This window comes from Mus musculus, chromosome 1 (genome assembly GCF_000001635.26).
Source record: "Mus musculus strain C57BL/6J chromosome 1, GRCm38.p6 C57BL/6J".
NCBI classification, from domain to species: domain Eukaryota; kingdom Metazoa; phylum Chordata; class Mammalia; order Rodentia; family Muridae; genus Mus; species Mus musculus.
This window is the reverse complement of record NC_000067.6, coordinates 169,776,222-169,802,116: the sequence shown is the minus strand read 5'-3', so window position 1 is coordinate 169,802,116 and position 25,895 is coordinate 169,776,222. Positions and strand designations below refer to the sequence as shown.

General features: G+C 40.1%; 1 non-coding gene across 1 annotated transcript; it reads left to right on the top strand.

Annotated features, from left to right (window-relative positions):
- Positions 1-2,560: 2,560 nt before the first annotated feature.
- On the top strand, positions 2,561-2,667 carry Gm22114. Its single transcript, XR_003949343.1, has one exon. It is a non-coding gene; the product is annotated as a U6 spliceosomal RNA (small nuclear RNA).
- Positions 2,668-25,895: the final 23,228 nt, after the last annotated feature.

Genomic DNA, 25,895 nt, shown 5'->3' with positions numbered 1-25,895 from the left:
GCTACACACTATATGATTCCAACTAAGTGATATTTTGGAAAAGAAAAAAAGGTTAAAGAAAGTAAACAGATCCAATACTGAAAGAGATGGGGGAGAAGGGAGAAATGATGAGACAAGCAGTGTGGGGGGTGGTGGTGAACACAAGATTATAGTGCAGAGAAACTTCCATTCACCAAACTAGGACAGACACATGCCATTATGCATTTGTCAAAATCCATAGAGGGTACAACACTAAGAGGGAAGTATAATGCAAAGTGTGGGCTGTTGTTGATTAACAATGTATCAGTGTTTTAATTATGACAAATATAAATTTCAAATATTATAATAATGTAAGCTATTTGGAATAGAGGAAATATGTGTAGGAATAGATATATAGATATATTATTCCCAGCTTTTATCTCTTCAATTATTATTAAACCTAATTCTTAGTGACCTTGATAGAGTCTTTGAGTGACCCTCAAACTTCCATCTGAAACTTCCCAAGCAAAGCCTCCCTCATCTGTATTGCTCTCAGCATTTTAGTCTTCCCAGCTCAAAGATCTAAGAACTCAATGGCTCCCATCCCGAAGTTCTAAATACTTCCACAGTTCACTCAAAAACACTGTGGTCAACTCTTTCATCGAAATCCCACTTCTTGTACTAATTTCCATATTCGCTTGCTTACTGCTGTTGTGATAAATACTGGCCAAAACCAACTTAGCTTATAGCCTCTACATTGCAATCCAACAGTGAAGGATGTCAGGCAGAAATCTGGTGGCAGAAACTGAAGCAGAAACCATGGAAGAATATGTTTGCTGACTTGCTTCCAGTCTCTTGCTCATTTACCTTTCATATACCTACCAGAATCATCTGCCCTGGGTTGTACAGCCTACTGTGGGCTAAACCTTTTCACACCAATCATTAATCAAAAGAATTCCTCAGTAGACTTGCCTACAGGCCAATCTGATGGAGACATTGTCTCAATTGAGGTTCCCTCACTCCGGATGACTATAGCTTGTCTCAAGTTGGTAAAAACTAACAAGCACCGATATTTATTGTGTTAAGGAACTTATTTTCAGGCTGGGTGCATAGCTCAGTCTGTGCAATGCTTGCATTGCCAATGTAAATACTTGAGTTCGACTTTCTAGATCCATGTTTTAAAAGCCAGGTATGGGAGGCAGAGGCAGAGGCAGAAGGGTCTCTGGGGAGAGAAGCTCAGAGGAGGTGGACAGCACTTGAGGAAAAAGAGCCAAGTTTATCCTCGGCCTTCCACCTGCATGCACTTACTTGTGCTCAGTGCCTTCCTCATGCATGCACACACTCATCCTCACTCACCTGGACACACATGTGCTCCTGTACGTGCTGGTGCACATAGCTAAAAAGAGATTTTTTTCCTATAACTAATCTGTTATAAATTTTTATTATGAAAAGATGTTAAATTTTGACAAGTGCTTCTTCTGCACCTAATTAGATTATCTGTTATTTTTGTCCTCACCTCATTAATGTAGAATGCTATTTATATGTTTGTATATATGATGTGTACTATTTTCCATAAACCATACTTTGGGTAGTGGTATGTAATATCTTACTTGCTGTTGAATTTGATGATTTTGCTTACCTGACATTGAGGCAGGCTGAAAACCTGAGGTGGTTTGAACAAATCTGAGTATGGGCTACGCTGGAGCATGAAGCAGGCTTAGAACTCTGGACCATGGGAACTATCTTAGATCCTGGCTAGCTTAGATCCCACACATAAATGAGTTTCATGTTCTTTAATTCCCTTGGATTAGTGTTCTGGTCACAGGAAAATTAGTTTTCATTTGATATACAAGGTTGATGTCTTTGCTTCTTTGGTCACATCCAGACAAAAAGGTGCTTATTCAAAAAATATGGGCTGTGACATGTATTGGCTGAACCAATACGCAGGAATTCCATTTAAAAATGAGTAGGATTATGTCTACCATGCTTAAGACTCATGATTTTGCAATAGCCTTGAAAAGACAGTATGTAATAACTTAAATGATGTTTTACTAAGATATAATCATATTCAACAGTCCCCAGATTGTACAAAATGGGACTATGCTTTGAATTTATTTATCTATTTACTTACATATTTATTAGTTAGATAGTTAATGTGGTGGTTTGTATGCAAGATGTCTCCCATAAGCTCAAGTATTTGAGCAATTGGTCTCCAGTTGTTGGCAGCCCTCATGGGAGAAATACATCACTGAGGAAGGTCCTTGAGAGTGGATTGCCTAATCTGACCTCCAGGTCCATCTCTCTGCTTCATGTCTCAAGTTCAAAATGTGATCTCTCAGTTTCCTGCTCCTGCTGCTATGCCTGCCATTTACTGCCATGCCTCCAATCACGTGGGATTCTTAGAACTCCAGATCAAAATAATTGTTTTCCTGTAAGTTGCTTTTGGTCGTGTGTTTAATCACAGCAACATAAAGGTGATTAATACATAGGGAGGTAGTAGGTAAGCAGATGGGTAGTTTATAGGGCTGGGAATTGAATACTCTACCATTGAGCCGACTTCCCAGAGCCTCTGCTTAGGAACTGCAAACAGAAATCTTGAGTGGTGCTCACTTCAGCAGCACATATACTAAAATTGGAATGACACAGAGAAGATTAGCATGGCCCCTGCACAAGGATGACACGCAAATTCGTGAAGCGTTCCATATTTTTATATCTCTTACTATCAAATGGACTCAACTCCCCAATAAAAAGACATAGACTAAGAGACTGGCTACAGAAACATGACCCAACATTTTGCTGCTTACAGGAAACTCATCTCAGGGAAAAAAACAAACGCTACCTCAGAATGAAAGGCTGGAAAACAATTTTCCAAGCAAATGGTCTGAAGAAACAAGCTGGAGTAGCCATTCTAATATCTAATAAAATCAACTTCCAACCCAAAGTCATCAAAAAAGACAAGGAGGGGCACATCACACTCATCAAAGGTAAAATCTTCCAAGAGGAACTCTCAATTCTGAATATCTATGCCCCAAATACAAGGGCAGCCACATTCATTAAGGAAACTTTAGTAAAGCTCAAAGCACACATTGCACCTCACACAATAATAGTGGGAGACTTCAACACACCACTTTCATCAATGGACAGATCATGGAAACAGAAACTAAACAGGGACACAGTGAAACTAACAGAAGTTATGAAACAAATGGATCTAACAGATATGTACAGAACATTTTATCCTAAAACAAAAGGATATACCTTCTTCTCAGCACCTCATGGTACCTTCTCCAAAATTGACCATATAATTGGTCACAAAACAGGCCTCAACAGATATAAAAATATTGAAATTGTCCCATGCATCCTATCAGATCACTATGGACTAAGGCTGATCTTCAATAACAACATAAATAATAGAAAGTCAACATTCACGTGGAAACTGAACAACACTCTTCTCAATGATACCTTGGTCCAGGAAGGAATAAAGAAAGAAATTAAGGACTTTTTAGAGTTTAATGAAAATGAAGCCACAACATACCCAAACTTATGGGACACAATAAAAGCATTTCTAAGAGGAAAACTCATAGCTCTGAGTGCCTCCAAAAAAGAAACTAGAGAGAGCACACACTAGCAGCTTGACAACACACCTAAAAGCTTTAGAACAAAAGAAAGCAAATTCACCCAAGAGGAGTAGACGGCAGGAAATAATCAAACTCAGGGGCGAAATCAACCAAGTGGAAACAAGAACTATTCAAAGAATCAACCAAACGAGGAGCTGGTTCTTTGAGAAAACCAACAAGATAGACAAACCCTTAACCAGACTCACTAGAGGGCACAGGGACAGCATTCTAATTAACAAAATCAGAAATGAAAAGGGAGACATAACAACAGATCCTGAAGAAATCCCAAACACCATCAGATCCTTCTACAAAAGGCTATACTCAACAAAACTGGGAAACCTGGACGAAATGGACAAGTTTCTAGACAGATACCAGGCACCAAAGTTAAATCAAGATCAAGATATAGGACTGATCTAAACAGTCCTATATCCACTAAAGAAATAGAAGCAGTCCTTAAGAGTCTCTCGACCAAAAAAAGCCCAGGACCAGATGGGTTTAGTGCAGAGTTCTATCAGACCTTCAAAGAAGATCTAATTCCAGTTCTTCACAAACTATTCCACAGAATAGAAGCAGAAGGTACTCTACCCAACTCATTCTATGAAGCCACAATCATTCTGATAACTAAAGCACAGAAAGACCCAACAAAGATAGAGAACTTCAGACCAATTTCCCTTATGAATATCGATCCAAAAATACTCAATAAAATTCTCACTAACCGAATCCAAGAACACATCAGAACAATCATCCATCCTGACCAAGTAGGTTTCATTCCAGGAATGCAGGGATGGTTTAATATATGGAAATCCATCAACGTAATCCACTATATAAACAAACTCAAAGACAAAAAACACATGATCATCACGTTAGATGTGGAGAAAGCATTTGACAAAATCCAACACCCATTCACGATAAAACTCTTGGAAATATTAGGAATTCAAGGCCCATACCTAAACATGATAAAAGCAGTCTACAGCAAACCAGTAGCCAACATCAAAGTAAATGGTGAGAAGCTTGAAGCAATCCCACTAAAATCAGGGACTAGAGAAGGCTGCCCACTTTCTCCCTACCTATTCAACATTGTACTTGAATTCCTAGCCAGAGCAATTTGACAACAAAAGGAGATCAAGGGGATACAAATTGGAAAGGAAGAAGTCAAAAGATCACTTTTTGCAGATGATATGATAGTATATATAAGTGACCCTAAAATGCTACCAGAGAACTCCTAAACCTGATAAACAGCTTCAATGAAGTAGCTGGATATAAAATTAACTCAAACAAGCCAATGGCCTTTCTCTACACAAAGGATAAACAGGCTGAGAAAGAAATTAGGGAAACAATACCCTTCACAATAGTCATAAATTAATAAAATACCTTGGCGTGACTGTAACTAAGGAAGTGAAAGATCTGTATGATAAGAACTTCAAGTCTCTGAAGAAAGAAATTAAAGAAGATCTCAGAAGATGGAAACATCTCCCACGCTCATGGATTGGCAGGATCAATATAATAAAAATGGCTATCTTGCCAAAAGCAATCTACAGATTCAGTGCAATCCCCATCAAAATTCCAACTCAATTCTTCAATGAATTAGAAAGGGCAATCTGCAAATTCATCTGGAATAACAAAAAACCTAGGGTAGCAAAAACTCTTCTCAAGGATAAAAAAAAAAAACAAAAAAAAAAAAACAAAAAAACAAACCTCTGGTGGAATCACCATGCCTGATCTAAAGCTATACTATAGAGCAATTGTGATAAAAAACTGCATGGTACTGGTATAGTGACCGACAAGTAGACCAATGGAATACATTTGAAGACCCAGAAATGAACCCACACACCTATGGTCACTTGATCTTTGACAAGTGAGCTAAAACCATCCAGTGGAAAAAAAAAGACAGCATTTTTAACAAATGGTGCTGGCACAACTGGTGGTTATCATGTAGAAGAATGGGAATTGATCCATTCCTATCTCCTTGTACTAAGGTCAAATCTAAGTGGATTAAGGAACTCCACATAAAACCAGAGACATTGAAACTTATAGAGGAGAAAGTGGGGAAAAGCCTCAAAGATATGGACACAGGGGGGACATTCCTGAATAGAACAGCAATGGCTTGTGCTGTAAAATCGAGAATTGGCAAATGGGACCTCATGAAACTGCAAAGCTTCTGTAAGGCAAAAGACACTGTCAATAAGACAAAAAGGCCACCAACAGATTGGGAAAGGATCTTTACCTATCCTAAATCAGATAGGGGACTATTATCCAATATATATAAAGAACTCAAGAAGGTGGGCTCCAGAAAATCAAATAACCCCATTAAAATGGGGCTCAGAGCTAAACAAAGAATTCTCACCTGAGGAATACCGAATGGCTGAGAAGCACCTGAAAAAATGTTCAGCATCCTTAGTCATCAGGGAAATGCAAATCAAAACAACCCTGAGATTCCACCTCACACCAGTCAGAATGGCTAAGATCAAAAATTCAGGTGACAGCAGATGCTGGCGAGGATGTGGAGAAAGAGGAACACTCCTCCATTGTTGGTGGGATTGCAAACTTGTACAACCACTCTGGAAATCAGTCTGGCAGTTACTCAGAAAATTGGACATATTACTACCAGAGGATCCTGCAATACCTCTCCTGGGCATATATCCAGAAGATGTTCCAACCGGTAAGAAGGACACATGCTCCACTATGTTCATAGCAGCCTTATTTATAATATCCAGAAGCTGGAAAGAACCCAGATGTCCCTCAACAGAGGAATGGATACAAAAAATGTGGTACATTTACACAATGGAGTACTACTCAGCTATTAAAAAGAACGAATTTATGAAATTCCTAGGCAAATGGATGGACCTGGAGGGCATCATCCTGAGTGAGGTAATCCAATCACAAAAGAACTCACATGATATGTACTCACTGATAAGTGGATATTAGCCCAGAAACTTAGGATACCCAAGATATAAGATACAATTTGCTAAACGCATGAAATGCAAGAAGAACGAAGACCAAAGTGTGGACACTTTGCCCCTTCTTAGAATTGGGAACAAAACACCCATGGAAGGAGTTACAGAGACAAAGTTTAGAGCTGTGATGAAAGGATAGACCATCTAGAGACTGCCATACCTGCGGATCCATCCCATAATCAGCTTCCAAACGCTGACACCATTGCATACACTAGCAACATTTTGCTGAAAGGACCCAGATATAACTGTCTCTTGTGAAACTATGCCGGGGCCTAGCAAACACAGAAGTGGATGCTCATAGTCAGCTATTGGATGGATCACAGGGCCCCCAGTGGAGGAGCTAGAGAAAGTACCCAAGGAGCTGGGGGGATCTGCAACCCTATAGGTGGAACAGCAATATGAACTAACCAGTATTCCCCGGATCTTGTGTCTCTAGGTGCATAGGTATCAGAAGATGGCCTAGTGAGCCATTGGTGGAAAGAGAGGTCCATTGGTTGTGCAAACTTTATATGCCTCAGTACAGGGGAACGCCAGGGCCAAAAAATGGGAGTGGGTGGGTGGGGGCATGTGGGGGAATTTTGGGATAGCATTGGAAATGTAAATGATATAAATACCTAATTAAAAAAAAAAAAGAAATCTTGAGTATTGTGGGTCAGGAAAAGTCCCTGCTTTATTGTGTCATGGGTGTGGTGAACTCCCCTTGTCATCTTGCTCCCCATTCGCCAGCCCTGAATTGCTCACTTGTATGAATGAACATTTATACCCTCCACAGCACATAGCTATTTGCTTCTATACTTCTGATTCTGATTATTTTATTTTTTTGAGACAAGGTTTAGCTAACTCAAGTTGACCTAGAATTCCATCTCATGAGGGCAGGCATTGCAGACGTGTGCCACCATGACTGGCTCTCTCAAACTATGATCTGTGATAAGCTAGTCCTCATTAATTCAATTTTTTTTAGAAAGCTTTGCTATTTTTACTACCCCATAAAATATAGGCTACCAATTTATTACGGTCTTGGGGAAACTTTCTCATTTGACATAAGCCTAGAATGTGTGATTGGCCTAAGTGTTGTAGACCTTATTCACCTTTATTTTGCCATCTGTCTGTCGGCCTTTATCTTTCTTTCTGTTTAACAGATTGATTAAAGGTGAGAAGTCTTTCTTCTCTTTTGTTTCTTTATGTGTAAAATAAAATGGTAACTCTCTGATTTGCTTGACCTTTCCACACACATTTTTATGAGATTACCTCATAAAAGATTACCTTGTTCAACATCTTGGTCCCTGATCTCACCACCTTCTGAGAAGCTGGCCCCTGTTAAGCGTCAGTGAAAATGTCATGGGTACTCATGGTTATGTCAGTAGTGACACTTGTCTCATCTCTCATGGGACATGTCATCTTCCAAGCTTCTGCCTAGAATGGCTAAGAGGGAACGAAGTGTCAGCATCCTGGCCTGCAAGATTGCTGCCAGGTTATCTAGGACTTTCTTCACAGCTTCCTTCTCTATCCTTATGTAGGAAAAGTTTCTAGCATATGGCACCAGCCTGGTCCCAAGGAAGTAACATATTCCCCAGAGCAGTGGCTCTCAACCTTCTTAATGCTGTGACCCTGTAATATAGCTCCTCATGCTGTGCTGACCCCCAACCCTATAATTATTTTCATTGCTATTTCATAGCTATAATTTTGCTACTGTTATGAATCATGAAGTAAATATCTGTGCTTTCTTAAGGTCTTAGACCACTCCTGTAGAAGGATTGTCAATTCCTAAAGAGGTTGGGACCCACAGGTTGAGAAAGACTGTTCTAGAGGAGGCTGGAATACTAATTTTCTGTCAAAGAGATTCACAAAGCTATTTTTCTGAAAAGAACATATTTCATATTTAACATTCTACTTACAAATGAATACCCATGCTTTAATTCATTGTAGTTTGGCCACAGTAATTGTTCTTTCTGAAGCTTCTGTGATTCAAGTACCAGAAAAAAAAAACAATTTTTACATTGTAAAAGAGGAGTTGATGGCACTATGTGAGTCACCTAAGAGCTCACAGGAAGTCCAGCCACTCCTCAGAACATCCAGCACCTTGGGGAAATCGAAGACAATTCTTGCTGAGCTCCCTGCATACATCCTTATGTGTGCCAAGCACTGTGAGGTGCATAGGTAAATGAAGAATAGGCCTGTGACTGTAGAATTTAGCATCAAGGCACAATTTCTGTATGTACCAATTGGCTATATGATGGCACATGATGGGGTGACAGACTGAAAATAATCATCTGAGAGGTAGCTTAGTGGAAAGCACTTTCCCAGTAGGCATGAGCCCTGGATTGCACCCACTAGTAGTACACATACAAAGAATTCTAACACCCCAAAATGGTATTTTAAAATGGATAAGATTTAAACAAAAACTTCCACGGAGGAAATGGAGTGAGCTGAAATACATGATTTTCATATCTCAGTGATCCACATCGGAGATCCTAGGAAAATCTCTGAACTTGGTTCTTTTAACTTCAGAATAAAGGAAGATAATAAATGCAATATGATAATGTATACTCCATGGATCAGTTGATGCTAATTGTGATTGAGGAAGAGTGGGCCAGAAAGGGTTTATAAATGAAGCTGTATACCCTGGTGGGAAGACTCAGAAAGTACCCCGATGATGGCCAGAGTTGAGGCATCATTAATAATTTCAGTTTTAGCTAAATTGGCACTTCCCAAGTAGTCTGTGGATTACCAACATCAGAATCATGTCAGCACTCATTAAGGATAGATTCAAACCATGATCTACACATCAGTGTTCTTCTACAAGCAGCCCAAGGACAGTCAGTTAGCGACAACCAATAAAATTCTTTTAGAAACATACAAGTGATTCAATCTCCATCATCAATGGGGGGTGGGGGGGAGTCAGTGGATCGACATCACTTGGATGGGTATCAGAACATTGCTGACTCATCAGAATGCTGTGCCCTACCCCCATTTTATCCTAACTCCCGTTCTGGATTTACCTCAAGAACTTTCAGTGTTTTGCATTCTGACCTCTTCTCCCACCTGTCCACTCCCATCCTAATGAATGAAGTCATCCGGGCATCAGGGTATCAATCTCTAAGACCTAAGCATTGCCTGCATCTCTTTTCTGAATCTTCGGAGAACTTCTCTGTGCCTGGTTCCGATTTCTCAATGTTGTTTCTCTTCAGTGGCTTTCAAGTTAAATTTTTCCTTTTGGATTTTCACTGCCATCACCCTAGTTCATAGCATGAGAGCTAAAATGTATGTTGTTTCCCTTATTTTTAAACAATATTATTATTCATTTGTTAGTATACTTTAGAAAGCCATATTAAAATATATTTTTAAAAATCACCCTCTTAGGATATAATAGATTAATAAGATCATGCTACTCTTCTTTAAATCCTTGGATAGCACTGTACCCCAATCTGAACATTAATAGACCTTAATTTTATACACAAAAGTTCTTCATCAATTCTCACCCTGGTGCTTGGTACTCAACACCTGATCCTGAACACACTGTAGTAGTTCTGGTACTGCTGTCCTTGCGGTTTCCTGCTTGTATGATTTTTTAGTGAATGTTTCTGCTTCAACAGAATCCATATACATTATCCAACAGATGTCTGGCTATGGGTTCCTGCCTCTGTTGAGTATTCCCTAACCATTTCTGCTTACTTTTATTCACTATTAAGTGGTTTTTAAAAGTTCATTCATCCAATAAAAGTTTATTAAGCACTCATATACCAAACATTCTATGCACCAAGAATGCATGAGGGGACATGCATATGGAAATCCCTTTGATTTGAGGCTTGTATCAAATTGGAGTTGAGTGACTTGAATGTTGATAACTTTTTTTTTTAAAGGTGAAATATGCCTTCTCGTCAGATCAGGTTCTTCTGCCCCTCTCCCACAGTCCAGAGACAGCCTGTCTCCCAGGAGGTCTACTGTAACCAGGGACACAGGTGAGACCCTTATCCCAATACCTGCCCCAGCTGGGACCCCTATGAACTGTATTTTGTAAACACAATAGAGGGCAACAAAACAGCAAAAGGTAGAGTTTAGTCTCAAATTGGGTGTTCAGAGTGGGCCCCACTAAAGAGTGCACACTTGTGCACTCAGAAAGAGAGAAGAGAAAGAATCATCTAGATACACCTGGAAGAGGAGTAATTTCAAAAAAGAGTAAGAATGTGAATATCTGGACATAAGTTCATCTTATTATATGTGGTAGGAATAATAAGATAGCTGGTATGGTCTAAGTAACAAGACCAGTTTGAGGTAGACATCTTTAAGATGGTAGTCACAGAAGAATGTTGGCTTCTACTCTAAGAGATTTTTGAGGATGTTTGAGAAAGTAGAAGAGGTAATGGTGATGTGAGGCAACCAGAGGACACCTGCTGGAGTTGGTTCTCTTCTTCTACCACGTGGATTCCAGGGATTGAATTCAGGTCAGCAGGGCTGGCATCAAGCGCCTCTACCCAGAGCCATGTCACTATCTCTAAATATGTTTTACTACTGTAATCTTTCCCGAGAGTTTGATCTAGTGCCTGGACACAAAAACTTGAAAATTTTCAGTCAAACACAGTACTGAATTTCCTCTTTGAAATGTAGTAGTCCAGTCTTTAAAAATATATGTATTTTTATTATTTCTTTGAGAATTTTGTACAATGAGTTTTGATCATATTCACTTCTCCTCCAACTCCTATCAGATCCCCTCCCCTGTAGGCTTAGATTTTTTTCCAAAACCTACTTTAATAAGGGCTCTTAAACACATCAACCTACCTTCTAGCCCACCACCCACAAGAAGTAGTGGAAAATAAAGGTTAATAAAAAACGGGTATGGTGGACCTCTTTAGAGATAGTTCTTTGGGGATCTTCCAACTCTCATTGTCAATAGTCCAGTCCACTGGCAGTCACCACTCACAAATCAGCAATGGTAGTTCAATGCAGAAGAAACCAAGAGGCCCCTTCAATCAGTCTGAGCCTGTGGAAGTGTCAAAAAGCCACTGGAATATCACAAGAAGTTCTTTGCTGAGTAACTCGCTACAAAGTCACTGTAAGTGAAGATCAGCAACATGATGCAAGGAGAACCAAGACAAGAGTGTGTCAGCGAAGACTACTGAGGCAGAGCAAGGTGAACCAATGCCAGAGCCTCCTCCTACTCTCTGCGGGGTCATATTTATACTCTTTCTAAATATCACATGTACTCTCATGTGACTGCTTCAGCAAAACATGCTTTCGCCTGTTTGCCCCAGCAAAACATATGATGTAACCGAGTTTCCAAATGAACTAGAAATTTCTACTTCACTCCCCCTTCATGTTTTGTGCCCCCTATCTCCATGAAGTCCAATTTGTGCTCTCCATATATTTATGGATGTGTGGCCTTCCATTGGAGAGAGGGCAACCTATCACTCTTATCACTCCATCTCCCAGCAGCCATGAATTGCTAATAGCTCCTCATCTGGGGAATGGGATAAAGTGTGGCTTCATGCCCTTATCCTGCTTCCATGATGGAATTTGGACTGGTTTCATCTTGCATGGGGCTTGTAGTTGCTCTTGTAATCACTATGAATTCATATGTTCATTCATATTCAAGATTGCTGCTGCAATCTTGTGTCCAGAATTCAGTCTCCTTGTATTCATTCAGTGTTTCTGTCTCTCCCAGTCTTTCTACCCTGTCTTTTGCAATGATCCCTGAGCTAGTCGAGGAGTGGATGCAGTATAGATATTCCCGCAATATCTCAGGATCATTTCTTAACCTCATTGGTTATTGTCCTCATACAATTTTACTCTCAACCTTTGCGACAATATGGTGAGGCTACAATGGAATATCGGGTGTGAAAATGACCCCATGAAACTGGGCACACTTTTGTACAATGAAAGGAGTTGGAGGAGAAGTGAATATGATCAAAACTCATTGTACAAATGTGTTCCTGTACATTGTATTTTCTAGTGATACTATCTGTTCTTGATACATTGTATTCTCTAGTATTCGTCATTCAGTTCTGAAGTTTACAGACACCGGCAACTAAATGGTGGGTCATTAAGTTCCACATCACTGTCCGCTTACAGTATCTTAGTCACATTTCTTGCCTGTTATCAATAGATAAAGTTTTTCCAAACAATATGGGCTGTGACAATTGCCCTCAGTTTTCTTCTAGAATTTGAAGGTGAGGCCCTATTGCTGAAGATATCACACAGGTCAGAAATGAAACTTGAAGGAATTGATCTAGAATTGACTTGGAAGCCTCCTCCTAAGGACTTGGTGACATAGTATCTGAGGCTGCTGTACAGGCTGTCAAGGGAAAGGAGCAATCAATAATCCTATGATCTGTAAAGTTGTGAAATATAACAATGACTGGCAAGCTCTCCAGAATGGCTCAAGAGGGTATTTTGAGGGTAATTATCAGGGATCTGATTGGGCTTAAGGCCTGAGCAATAAGAGAGTTTATGGCTAGTACTGTATGCCTAGCTAACTATCTGTGGTTTGAGATATTATAGACCCTAGAAGAGGGCCCACTACTGCCATTTTCTTAAACCAATACAATTTCTAAATTTATTCTTAATTCTTATACTCACAGGTAAGTAAGTGTAGCCCTTGATTCTCATCAAAGAAGCTTCTTTTTGCACCAGATGGAGATTATTAAAACTTCTGCCCTCCTCAGCTGGCAAAAATACAGAAAACAAGTGACTGGAGTGTGCTCAACTACAATTGATAGATTTGTAATGGAGCCCTATAGCTTCTCCTCCAGGAAATGGGGGTTGATGTTTGTAAGAGCCAGAGGTCTGGGATACCTGCTGCTAGTGTTCCTTCAATATGCCAGACAATACTAGACAAGACTGTCATAATGACAATACCAATTAATCAGCCAATGTGGAAATTCTACAGTGGCTCACCCTTAGACAAAGAGCTACAGCTGCTTAGTAGCTGGTAAAAGAGAGGAAAAGAGCTTTCTATAGGGGTGAGTGTCCACATAGATTATCCTAACCCAACTGGTCAGCCCTGGACACATGTACATGAATTGTCCTAACGGATTAAATGGCCTCAGTCAGTTGTATATGCGTATCTGTTAATAATAATTTAAACAGAGATCACAAAATGAATTGGGGGGAGGGGGAATGAGAGGATTTGAAGATGAGGGAAAGGGTAGGAGTGATATAGATGGAGTGGTCATGTATGAAGTTCTCAAAAATTAGTTTTTCAAGATATCACCAGAATAGATACATTGCTGTTAAAATAAAAAACAGAAATACAAAAAGTCTTCTAAAATATTTTTATTTATTCTTTGAGAATTTTATATGTGTATACAATGTATTTTTCTTTTGTAGTTCCTTTCTACATTTTTATATTTTTAATTGAAGTAGTATTGTATCACTGTTCCTCCCTTTACCTCCTCTGGCCCCTCCTATCTCTCCCTTCTCAAGTTGGTAGTTGATCCAACTACCACTCTCTACCTTCTCCCTCCAATTTCTCCAAGACCACACTCTTCCTTTCCCTCCCATCTTGGGGTCTTCTACTTTCCAAGCCACAGAGTTCAATACATGTTTCTTGTATGTATAAGAGTATAGAGCAATGTAGGACATGTGGACTGTGTCACCAAAGGAATGGGTGTGGGACTGGTGTGGTAGAGCAAGCTCATAGCCAGGAAATCTCAGAATCTGAGATGGCAGGAGTAGAGCTACTTCCTCCCTGCCTCCATACCTGCTTTAGGGCACTTAACTACTGGCCCCAACTAAGGTGCTCACAGGCAGTCAGTCATGTAGCACAGCACCTGGAATTCCTCCCCATCCAATAGAGCAGCACCCGAATTTTCTCCTCAGCCAATAGAAAGAGCTTGCCCCACCATCCCATCTCACCCCCCAAGGTTCATACAGTCCCTGTCTACATGGAATAAACCACACAAGTTACTTCACCAAGGATTATCTGAGTCTGACTTCTTTTACTGAGCTATAACACTTGCGGGAAAGATTTCTCCCCTGAAGAGAAGAGCACTCATCATTGGACATGGGACCTTCCTGCTTGGTCAGGCTCCCATTTCTCACAGAGGTTATATCAGAGCATTGACTGCCAACATCTTCACTGCCACCACAGCCACAAGAATCCTGGCTACCTGACCTGCATTCACCTCCAGAACCTCTTTATTCCTTCTCTGAGAGCTGTAACACTACAGGCATTACCAGCCAGACCAGGGCCCTGTGGAACTCTTTGACTCAGACTCCACTTCTCCTTCCTCGGTCTGGCATACAACGAAGTCTGACACTCCAGAGGGAACGGGTGGACTGAAGACTCCACAGGTTCCACATTTTGCCTTTCCCTATCTAAGCCAGTGTGCCACAGTGTGCCACCAGGCTCTCTACCAGGAGAGGCCGAATACAGAACCACAGAACAAGCAACTGGAGCAGTGGTTCTCAACCTATGGGTCAGGACCCCTTCTCAGATATCCCACATAATATATATTTGCATTGATTCCTAACAGTAGCAAAATTAGAGTTAAGAAGTAGCATGGTTGTGGGTCACTACGACTTGAGGAACTGTATTAAAGGGTCGTAGCACTAGGAAGGCTGAGAACCACTGTACTAGCGCACTGACAACCTAGCATGGACCACACCCCTGAAGAAAACTGACCCTTCTTCCTCCAGTAGCCATTGGCTGTCAATCATACCTCTCCTAGGGGTGAAGTTTCATGAGCCTCCCCTACTATACACACACACACACACACACACACACACACACACACACACACACACACACACACACACACTCATGCTCGAATTTTATCTGGCTTGATCTTAGGCAGGATTTACGTAGAAAACTGTAGATGTTGTGAGTTCATATGTATGACAGCCCTGCCATGTCTGGATAGCACTGTTTTACAGCAGCCCTTCCCAACCTCTGTCTCTTATATAATTTTACATACAGCAGGAGCTATAATTGTTACAATATTTACTTCTGAATATTTCCATTTTTTCCCATATATAAATTTGGATCTTTAAGAACCTTGGCAAAATTAGATTAAAATGTATAGCCACAAAGGAAAATCCTGAAAGATTTTCAGAATTCTATTTTATAATAGGCTCTGCTTTAATCAAAAAATCTTTATTTAAAATCGGATGACCTCCTGTCGTACTGCTAGCTCAAATGGGTGTTTCCTTTGCGATTTTGAGCTAAGGTGGAGAGTACAGAAACAACACTGTAAGGTTGGTGCCCAGCACTGTGTGTGAAAGTTCCATGTTATGGATTTGAATCTCCCCACTTATGAGGATGATATGGGTGGGTTGGCAACTGGACGAAGAAAGAGAGCCTCTGTCTGAACCATCTACATTAGACATCTCTAAGGTCTGGTAAGAAAACAACTTCCCAAAGAAAAGCACAATGCCAAGAATGAATTTCAGCAACATGAGGTGTTCGACCAACCAGTACAAAGGTCAGCTTTAAATATGTGACTACTTAGCTGTGGGAAGCCAGGTCTCCAATGCACTAAGAGCTTTCATGTTGACTTTGCTTCATCATCTTTCCATACGCTCACAATCCTGATGATTCTAAAATTCTCATTGTGCAAAAAGGCATATGTGAGGGCTTGAAATCATCCTCTCATAGCTCCCTGTGATTTATGCCCTTCTACCAGCAACTCCCTCCTAAGTTCTCTCGAAAGTCTCATCCACACATAGCAGCAGTTTGAAGTCTGGAAATGTCATCTCTATTAGGTCGAGGTGTGGATGATGCTTCCTAATCACGGCTCCTCAAGTTCAGTTCCTTTGGATCTGTGGACCTGTGACACATTCAGGCATTTCATATGGAGGAAGTCTTGTCTGCACAGAAAGTGAGAAGAGTGTGGAAGGGAAGGACTCAGTGCTGTGCCCAGAACCTGTATGTTTGTCTTTTACTCTTAACACCCGAGATTTAACTAATCACATCTAGTGAGGGGAAAGCCACAAAATTTCAATGGGAATGTCATATGTAAGGTCGTGCATAACGGTTGTCTTTTAAAGTCAAAATTCAGTTGTTTTTGGATAGGTCCCATAATATATTTGAAGTTGCCAATCTGTTGCTATGGGAAGGAAGTAGCAGTCCAGAACCCAGGCAGTGTGGCTAGAACCTTTGAAAATACATGGCCTTTTGAGTGACCCACCATGTTACTGGAGACAGTCATCACTACAGATTAAGATGCTTTAACAGGGGTCTAAAATGATACTATGGGGCCACTCACATAGATGTCAGTCTAAGGAGCCACCAAAAAACCATAAGTGCCAGACCAAGTACTGATACAGAGGTATGGCCTCTACAGAAAACCATTAGGGGTGTGTCTGTTTTATTAATATCCAAGTTGCCTCTCTCTACTTATGGTAGGGAAATTCATGATGAAACCATAAGAAAAATGTATAAATCTAGTCATCGTGTTCCCTTTTCATGCTACGTTGTCTCTAAACTATTTTCCAAAGCCAACACATAGACTTTAGCCCAATGCTTACTTTAGCTCTCTATCAATCTGGGAAGAGTTCTAGAAATTTCCAGGCAAGCAATTATTCTTAAATTGGAAGACTTTTTTTTGTGCCTGCCTTGTTTGGGTGGGATTTGAACATGAAGTTAATGGGAAGATAGGAAGAGAATGGAGAAACAGAGTTAAGATATGAATATTATGGAATATTAGGTCTTGGGGTATCTCTTGTCTTCATACAAGAGTGGATGAAGGGGGACTTTGAAGAGTGATTTATAGATTGTGTCTGTTTAGAGAAGCCTTAAGTCTTTCCATCCTACCCCCCAATGCCTATATTTCTATTTCAGCCTGCTGACAATTGGGCATTACTGTATAGCGTGTGCCTTCTTATCTTTCTGGTTTGTTGGACCCTGGGAAACTTCAGGCAGGTTGTGTAGTGACATCTGGCAGACTTGTGCATGATCAGGAAATAAAGGACTCCTGCACCCTGGTTCTGCGTCTAGAGAAACAAACAGTAAATCTTCTGATACAGTTTCTTTGGGTCCATATTTTCCTCATCTTTAGGATGAAGGCTGGGGTGTGTCCTCTCACGCTGTCAAGAGATGTGTGGGGCTTTGCTTTTAGTGGGCTTTTCATCTACTCAAAATGTCTCCTAGGAAGTTTCAGTTTTGTGGAGAGCATTCCAATCTTCTGCCCCTACCTTAAAATTGGCTGGACCACTCATCTGGACTAAACAGGCTCTGCTTATGCCAAACTGCCATTTCACAGTCTTCACAGTCAAACTTCAGTGACATTAAAAGCAAACATTTTAAAAACTGAAACTATTAAATTATTATTTATCTTAGACTATTCGTTGGAATGAAATCCACCAAATATTATCTCGAGTTCATACTACGTTAAGTCAGTTAGTCTGATAGCTTAAAATAAGTCATCCATTTAAGGTAGTAATAAATATCCTTTCTCTCTTCTTTGTTTTCTCTCCCTCTGAAGTGTTCCACTGAAAGATTGAAGCTGCCTTAGGTTTGAGATTGCCTGTCAGATGTTGGATAAGTACAATCAGCTATGTGGAAGACAGACAGAAGCATCTTCTAGAACAGACTTCAGAATGCAGGGGGTAGCAGGGATTCCTTTGTTCACTAAGGCTGCAGCTGTCAACCCATTGTCTCTTCCCCAGTAGACACTCTCCCTCTTACTGTGATGACTATAACATGTTTCTTGATGGTCTCCCCACTTCTAGTTTCTCTCACATCTGTCTATTGACTGCTCCAAGTCACTTGACTACACCTGTAGAGTTAGAAAGGCCTTACAGAAAACAATCAGGCAAGAATTCCAAGCATCTTTGTGCTAGAGCTAAAAGGACTCTGCTGAAATATGAATTCCAGTGTCCTACCATGATGTCTATGGTTCTTCAAGATTTCACATAGAACTAATTTCCAGGTGTTTCTTTTTAGTTTCCCTGTAAGCCCTTCATCTTCAGCTGGGCTTCAGAGCACAGGCCAATATAACCTCAACTATTTTGGAAGCTGAGGCAGGATTATCACAAGTTCAAGCCATGTTGGTGATACACAGTGAGTTCAAGACCAGCCTGGGCAACTTAGGTGAGTTTTCTCAGAAAGTAAAAAGAGGGTTGAAGATATAGCTTAGAGGCAGACTACTTGCCTAGCATACACTGAAATCCCAAGTTTAATCCCCATCACCATGAAACAAACTTAAGATACTTAAGATACTTAAGAGTCTTAAGCTTTTACTCTATCACACACTATTGAATACATCACCCCACTCATTATCTGAGTCTGGAAGGTGTTTCTCCATCTGTCTGTAGAATCTCTTCTAGTTCCACTCATCCCCTTTCCTTTCCTGACATTCTTATTGATGGCCATGGACATTATTCTTCTTGATGTGTTCTTCTTTCCCGAAACCACATCACTCTGTCTACCATATATCTCATTTCAATTTGTCTTAAAATTACAGTTAGTCACTTTTTTTTTCTTCCTCAAAAGCCATAAACTCCATACAACTAGGGTAAGAGTATGTCAGGATAATTTTCCACTCCCACAGACTTGTCACAATGTCTAGAACATCGTGACAATTCAAATTATATTTGATGAAATTTAAGGCCATGCCTTAACTCCAACTCATTGCCCCAGTTTGCCATACTCAATTCTTTAAAACACCAGAAGGAGAAAAGCAATACTTCAAGGAGACTAGCTCTTATGATCTTGCAGGGACTCAGAGATCAATGTAAGAAGCGTTCTGGTCAGGAGCACTCAGGGAGACACACTAGCAGAATAGTGGGTATCTTGGCAGGTGGTCTTATAGTCCAGAAGCTCAAGAAGTCGAGGCTAGCACATCAACAAGGATCATAGGTTGAAAGAGTTATGTTTTGAGGTTGCTGATATATATGGAATTCTTACTTGTAATGCAAATCCTATCATAATTCTTGTGGGTGGTTTCTGATGGAAGGGGACAGTAGCTAGGGCTTGGTGACTAGGAAGTACTTGAAGAAAAGCATGAAGCCTGAACCATGTAAGATGTATTTGGAGAACATCCTAGAAAAGCAGTTGGATTCTGGAAAAGAAACCACAAATCCATGGCTAATTTATAAACCCCACTTGATTCAGCATTTGGACTTAGGAGGAGAGGATAATGGCTGTCATGTCCAAGTGCTCTTTATCTGTCTGGATGGTAGCTCTGGCTGGTGAGCTAAGGATGCTTTTCTATCCCTTTTCCATGGCCAAAAATACTCCAATCACCACGTGGGCCAGAGCTAAATGTCACAGACTCCTGGGGATTAGAGCTGGGAAATCTGAAGACAGTATGGCTGGTGGCTGGGATTAGCACGGCTCCTGCCAAGGTAAATAATATACTAAAATTTCAATCCATTAGGTTTGAAACGGTCATCTAAAATATGCCTGTAGCATCTGTGGGGATAATGGAAAATATACCATTGAAAAATGTAAGAAGGTAATTTGTGCGTCTTATACATGCCTCTATAGTGTAGATTTCTCAGCTCAGCTGGCACTAGAGAACACAAGAAGAGGGAAGGGTTGACTTCTCTGTTCATCTCCTTGCCTCCATCTGCTTAGATCTAGGCATTTGCTTTTCTCTTCTTATAAACGATCTGAAGTTCCCCTGACGTAGCTGAGCCAAAACATGAGTGTGGACCTATAATCTGACTTCATCAACTATCTGCAGACCTGCCTTTGTTATCACAAGAGTAAGTTTCCCATCTGACACTTGGACACTATTCAACTCATGAGTTTGCTGTGGGAACAAATTATTATTGTTGTTGTTATTATTATTATGAAATGTGGTTGCTGTAATGATGGCTATCAACATAAAAGATTTCCAAATGCTACTACTCATGAATAACAAGGATAAAATAATCACTTAACTGCAGTACCCTTTTTAAAATAACACATTCTACACTTTGTACAACAAAGCTTCAATGCTCCATTTTCATATAATTGTTATTATCTTGCCAGATCCCTGGGCACCAGTTTCCACAATAGTGAAACACATTTACAAAGCCTAATGGATTTTTAGAATGCTAAAAACTGTAATTATGTCCTAATTCCATATTTTAGTAGGTTCTCGTGTCTAACCAATTACTTAAAGAAAAACAAAAACAATAACAAAACAAAACAAAACAAAAACCAAGTTTCTTGCCAGTCATAGTAGTGTACGTTTGTAATCCCAGCACTTAGGAGGTAGAGGCAGGATAGTGAGCTTAATGCCAGCCTGCAAGGCATGTTTTCTCAACAAACAAAGTGGCCAAGCCTGGAGAGGTATCTCTGTTGATAAACTGTTTTTTATACAAGCAATGGGGCCTGAGGATGGGTTCTCAACACCTGTATAAAAGAGGGGCATGGTGCCACATGCCTATAATTCCAGCGCTAATAGCTTGACAGGTGGCTACTGAGTCTCACAGGCCATCCACCTAGCCAATACAGTTAGTTTCAGGTGCCATGAGGAGACCCTCTCTCAAAAAAAACCAAAAGAGAGGACAGGGTTGGGAACGACATCCCAAAGATAATCTCTGGCCCCCACATGTGATTACATAGAGCAATGAGCCTGTAGACAAGATACATATGTGCACATGCACAGTGTCTCAATTCAGAAAGGATATTAATCATATGCAACATGAAAGCTACAAAAATTAAAGTTAAAATATTCTGCATCAACTATTAATATTTTCTATGGTTTTTTTTTACAATTTCCCACCTGCTTAAGTATAAATATATTCTGTTCAACACTGGATCATTCTACATATCAACTTTTAAATGCTAGTTTCCCATTTTTCTATTCTATGACAGTCAATGGACACAAATGTTGTATTATGAGAATATATCACTTGAGCAGCTGGTGAGATGACTTGGTAGATAAAGTCAGGGCCTAACATGTGGTGCACATCTGTAATCTCAGTGCTAGGGAGGTGGAACATCTGGATGCCAGAAGCTCATCAGCCCACCAGCATTGCTGAAACAGCTCCGAGCTCAGTGAAAAACTTTTCTTCAAAGAGTAAGGTAGAGAGTGACAGAACAAGACACCAGATGTGTGCCTCTATGCACACGTCCATAGGTGATCACATATGCATACAGACACATACAACATAACCCCCCCCACACACACACCAATTAATGAATCATCCCATTCAATATTTTGCATGGTTTGGAGGAAGGTTTCATCTTTATACTTTGATATCCAGATGTTACCTGTGGTATTTTCAATAAGAACCCCTTAAGATTTTCATGTCTATGTCTACACCCTCTGGAAGTCTTCTCTCTGGTATTAGCCATATCTTTATTGGTATGCCATTTACATGACCGGCTCTGGCTCTCTTGCATTTTATTAAACTGACCCTGTATTATTCTAATTCCTAGATGGTTGCATTTCTTTCTTTTCTTTTTGTGCCTCTCTTCCCATTCCTTAAACTCTCATAAGAAGCTAAAGGCTTTTCTGCAATGCACACACACCATCCCACTGGGTGATATCAGCGCCAGCTGAGACTGGGTTGGATGGTACCAGTTAGCATTTGTCTAAGAGAGACAGTTAAGACTGAGATAAATTTTAGGTATACTTGGCATTTGATTAATGCACCATCATCAAGATGTGAAGAGCCACCAGGATGGTGCTTTGGCTCATTGAATCATCAGATATTTAAGAGAGCCTCCTATAAGTGAAGGTGTTTATCCAAGTGTGCATTTTATGTCTGTGGAAGCATGTGACTAACCTCATTTTCATAGCATAGTAACTGAGACTCTCATCCGCCCTGTAACTTGCTGTCCATCTCTCAACCATTGACCCTTAAGCTAAAATCCTATTTGTTCTTTGACATGTTTCTCACACTTGAATATGCCCATGACGCTACAACTAGGACACATCATTATTTCCTCTGTCCACCTGCATTGTGCAGACACCATTCATTACACAACTACTCATATGGCATCAAGTCATTTGTGTCTACTCTCTTAAAACTGACTCTCCGAGAGTCATCACCAAGACTATCTCTTTTCTGTGACCATGGCACAGAATATAAGGACTAAGTCCAATATCCACTGATTCTAAATAATAATAGAACTAACATAATTATATATGTATGTCTAAAATACATAATTGGTGTTTATAAGAATAGCTTTGATAAGCGAAGGTTGTATACTCCTACAATGACCAGCATCATGATACAGAGCCACGGAAACCAGTAGGAATGTAAAGATGGACCATTGGCTCCATCTCTAATACTTGCAAGCTCCCTGGAGAGTTGATGGAATACATCCATATTGAAAGGTTAAAGAAATTGCCCTCTAATGCCCGCAGACAAAGGTAGCAGAAGTAGACTCAGCTGCTCAGGAGATGCTAAGATCCAATCGCCAACCGTTCTCCCCTTCTGCTTTAAAGTTCCATGTAGACCTCAGGGCTGTGGAATGGTGCTACCCATACTCTAAGGAGAGTTAAGCCCTTGCATTGATTCCTAATGCTAGTCATCTCTGGAACCCCCTAACAGACACACCTAGACTTGTGCTTCACTAACCTCCTGGGATGTTACAATCCACTCAGTTGTTAATCAAGATTGGCCACAGGCATCTTCTATTAGGCACCTTGTGCCCACTGTTGGCAAATGTGGAAACTCACCACTGTGACCCAGCTTTTCCCAGACTTGGAAGAGTCCTTAGCTTATTTCATGGCATGGCAGTTCTCCACCCAATGAATACTGGATGCTTCCCTCCCATCCCTGGGATAAGCAGGTCTTGCTTGACTTTCTGACGATTCTCCCTCATCCTTGCCAGCACACACGCTCTTTCCATTGTTAAGAATGCTCTTCAGTTTTCATGCCTGATGATTTCTTTCTCATCTCTCAAGGACCAAGTCATAGTTCACACAAGTGTAGCCTAAGCCAACATCTCCCAGAAAGAGTTAGTCTGTTTCTTCGAGGCCAAAGAGCTCATTGTGTGACTTTTAACATATCCCACATTACAATGGTTTTATCTATCTAATTGCCCTTTCCTTTTTACAGATGAATGCTATGCACACCAACTTACTAATGTCTTAAAATAATTTTATTGGTGACATTCAACATTCAAAGGCAGTTAATAAATTGTAGGACAAATGAAAATACTAGTGCATTATATATGGTGAGAATTAGAAATGATTTGTGGGAGTTTGAATGTGTTGTATGTTCATGGAGTGTGATGTGTAATATAAAGTGAATTTCTTGCTTTGCATTGCAGGTGAATTGCTTATAAACCATGGCTCCAAATTTCATCTTTGAGGGTAAGAATACATTTACTATCTTTTGTCTCTATAGTTTTGAATAGAATCAAGTTTTGTCCCAAAGTAGGCAACCCAGGAATAATAGTAATAATAAAAAATAGATATATTATATTATATTATATTATATTATATTATATTATATTATATTATATTATATTATATTATATATAATGTGCCTTCAAGCCAGAAGTTTATCTTTGAAGAGAAAAGTAGCAGTGATATAAAAGTTTGAAGCTCATATTTTGATGAACCAAAAAGTCAGTAAAAATTCAGCTCAAACTGATGTCTCCAGACTCGAGATTTACTGGGATCCCAAGTCTGTCAGACCATTGACCATTTCATTTTTTCCAACTTCGCCTTTCTTATTCTATTTAAAAATGTACTAAAATGATGTATGAGAGTTTCTATTTTTGGAAACAGGAGGCAGCTCACTGCTGGCCTTCTCTGTTGATATTTTAGCTTTGTTAGAGGAACATTTCTTAAGCTCATGCTACTTTTTATAAAGTGTCATCTTGACAATCAAGATTAATCATGGGCAAGATACTACCTACATCATAAGCCCAGAAGTGTGCACTCCCCAAGGCTGGACATTAATATATTAACGTTGATATCTGGAGCAGATTACTATGTTGCCCACTCAAGATTAATTCTTTGTGCTCTTATAACAGTACCTCATATTCATGTTAACATCATTTTTCAACTGAAACTTTAGACAGTGCAGTCAACTTTGAAGGTAGATTGACTACCAAGGAAGCCTCCGGAACCATCTTCAGACAAAGATCTTCCCCAGATTTGGCCTTTAGCACTTCCCCTCTGTGTTCCCCTTCTTCTTGAATTTTAAATATGGTAGCCGTCAGGAAAGAAAACATAAAGTCACCATACTGGATCATTTGGCAAGCTTGAACAGGAAACAAGGTAGTGAAGATGGTAGAACAGAAACAAGTAATTTTCAGAGACTTGTTTCCATAACTGCCCTGAACATTGATGCTTCAAATTTCTGGAAAAACTCTGTCTTGCTTCCTTTGGCATATAGAAGAAAAATAATTTTCACTAAAAATTGGAAGTGTTTTTTTTTTCCATGTTGTAAAACAGCTTTGAAGGAGGAAATTTAGCATTTAAATCAACATTTATCATGTCACATGGACCAGGATACATTTCATACCTTCCTGCCCCTGCCCCATTTAGTTGTCACTCAACTCCAAAGTGATGGGATTATGATTTTTCTTTTCCAGCTAAGGAAGTTCCAGTGAAAAGACTAAATAACATCAACAAGAATACTTCTCTTCCCAGGAGCTACTGAAAACATTTAAGACATATACTGTTCATTTCCAATGACATAGCAGATATTACTGTAAATATAGGGAATAAAAACGATCGTTCAGATATGAGCAACACGGATGGGTTAGAAAATAGAAAAAAAATGTGTGTCAATTTTAAACAAATACACGATCTTAAATTTCTAGGGAAGTGCATTTTCCAATAGGGATTCTTCAAGGGCAAGGTCGGCATAGCACAAGTCCTGCCTCTTGAGGCGCTGGAGTGGTTCTCTGAACTCTCTTGTTCCCTACGCAGCCAGGAGCCTCTGGTGGTTGGGACATTCCCCTGGGTGATTGTCTGCTGAATCATCTGCCCACAAAGGCTTCTCTTTGCTCCCAGCAGTGTCTCCTTTCTGGGGATTTGTCTTCTGCTATGGGTCTGCTCTTCCCTGCTGGAGTTACCTTGACCTTAGCTTTGAAAAGGTGGTGAAAGCCTCTGTGTAGTCAGATGATGAAAGCTGGTATTATCATTGTTAGTAAGCGGAAGCGAAGGCAGCTTCCTCGATTTATGTGGAGGTGGATCTCAGGTATTTCCTCAGCTCAGCTTCCCACTTCACCATCCTGAGGCTTTGACAGAGATTTCCCCTTGACAGAAAAATGTCAGTGCCTGCCCTTGGAAATCTAATATTGCTGAAAAATGTATTGTTTTTGCCTAGGGGGTTACATGATGTAGAAAATGGAGTCTGACTAGCCTATTACTGTGTCTCCTAAGAAGCAAATTACTTTAACAATGCAATCACGTAAAGTTCATCATCATCATCGTCATTGTATACGTGGTCATTGTTGAGAAGTGAAACTTAACTCTTTTTCCCTAGGCCATTTTTGTGTATCTGAAGCATTGTCTGATTACAT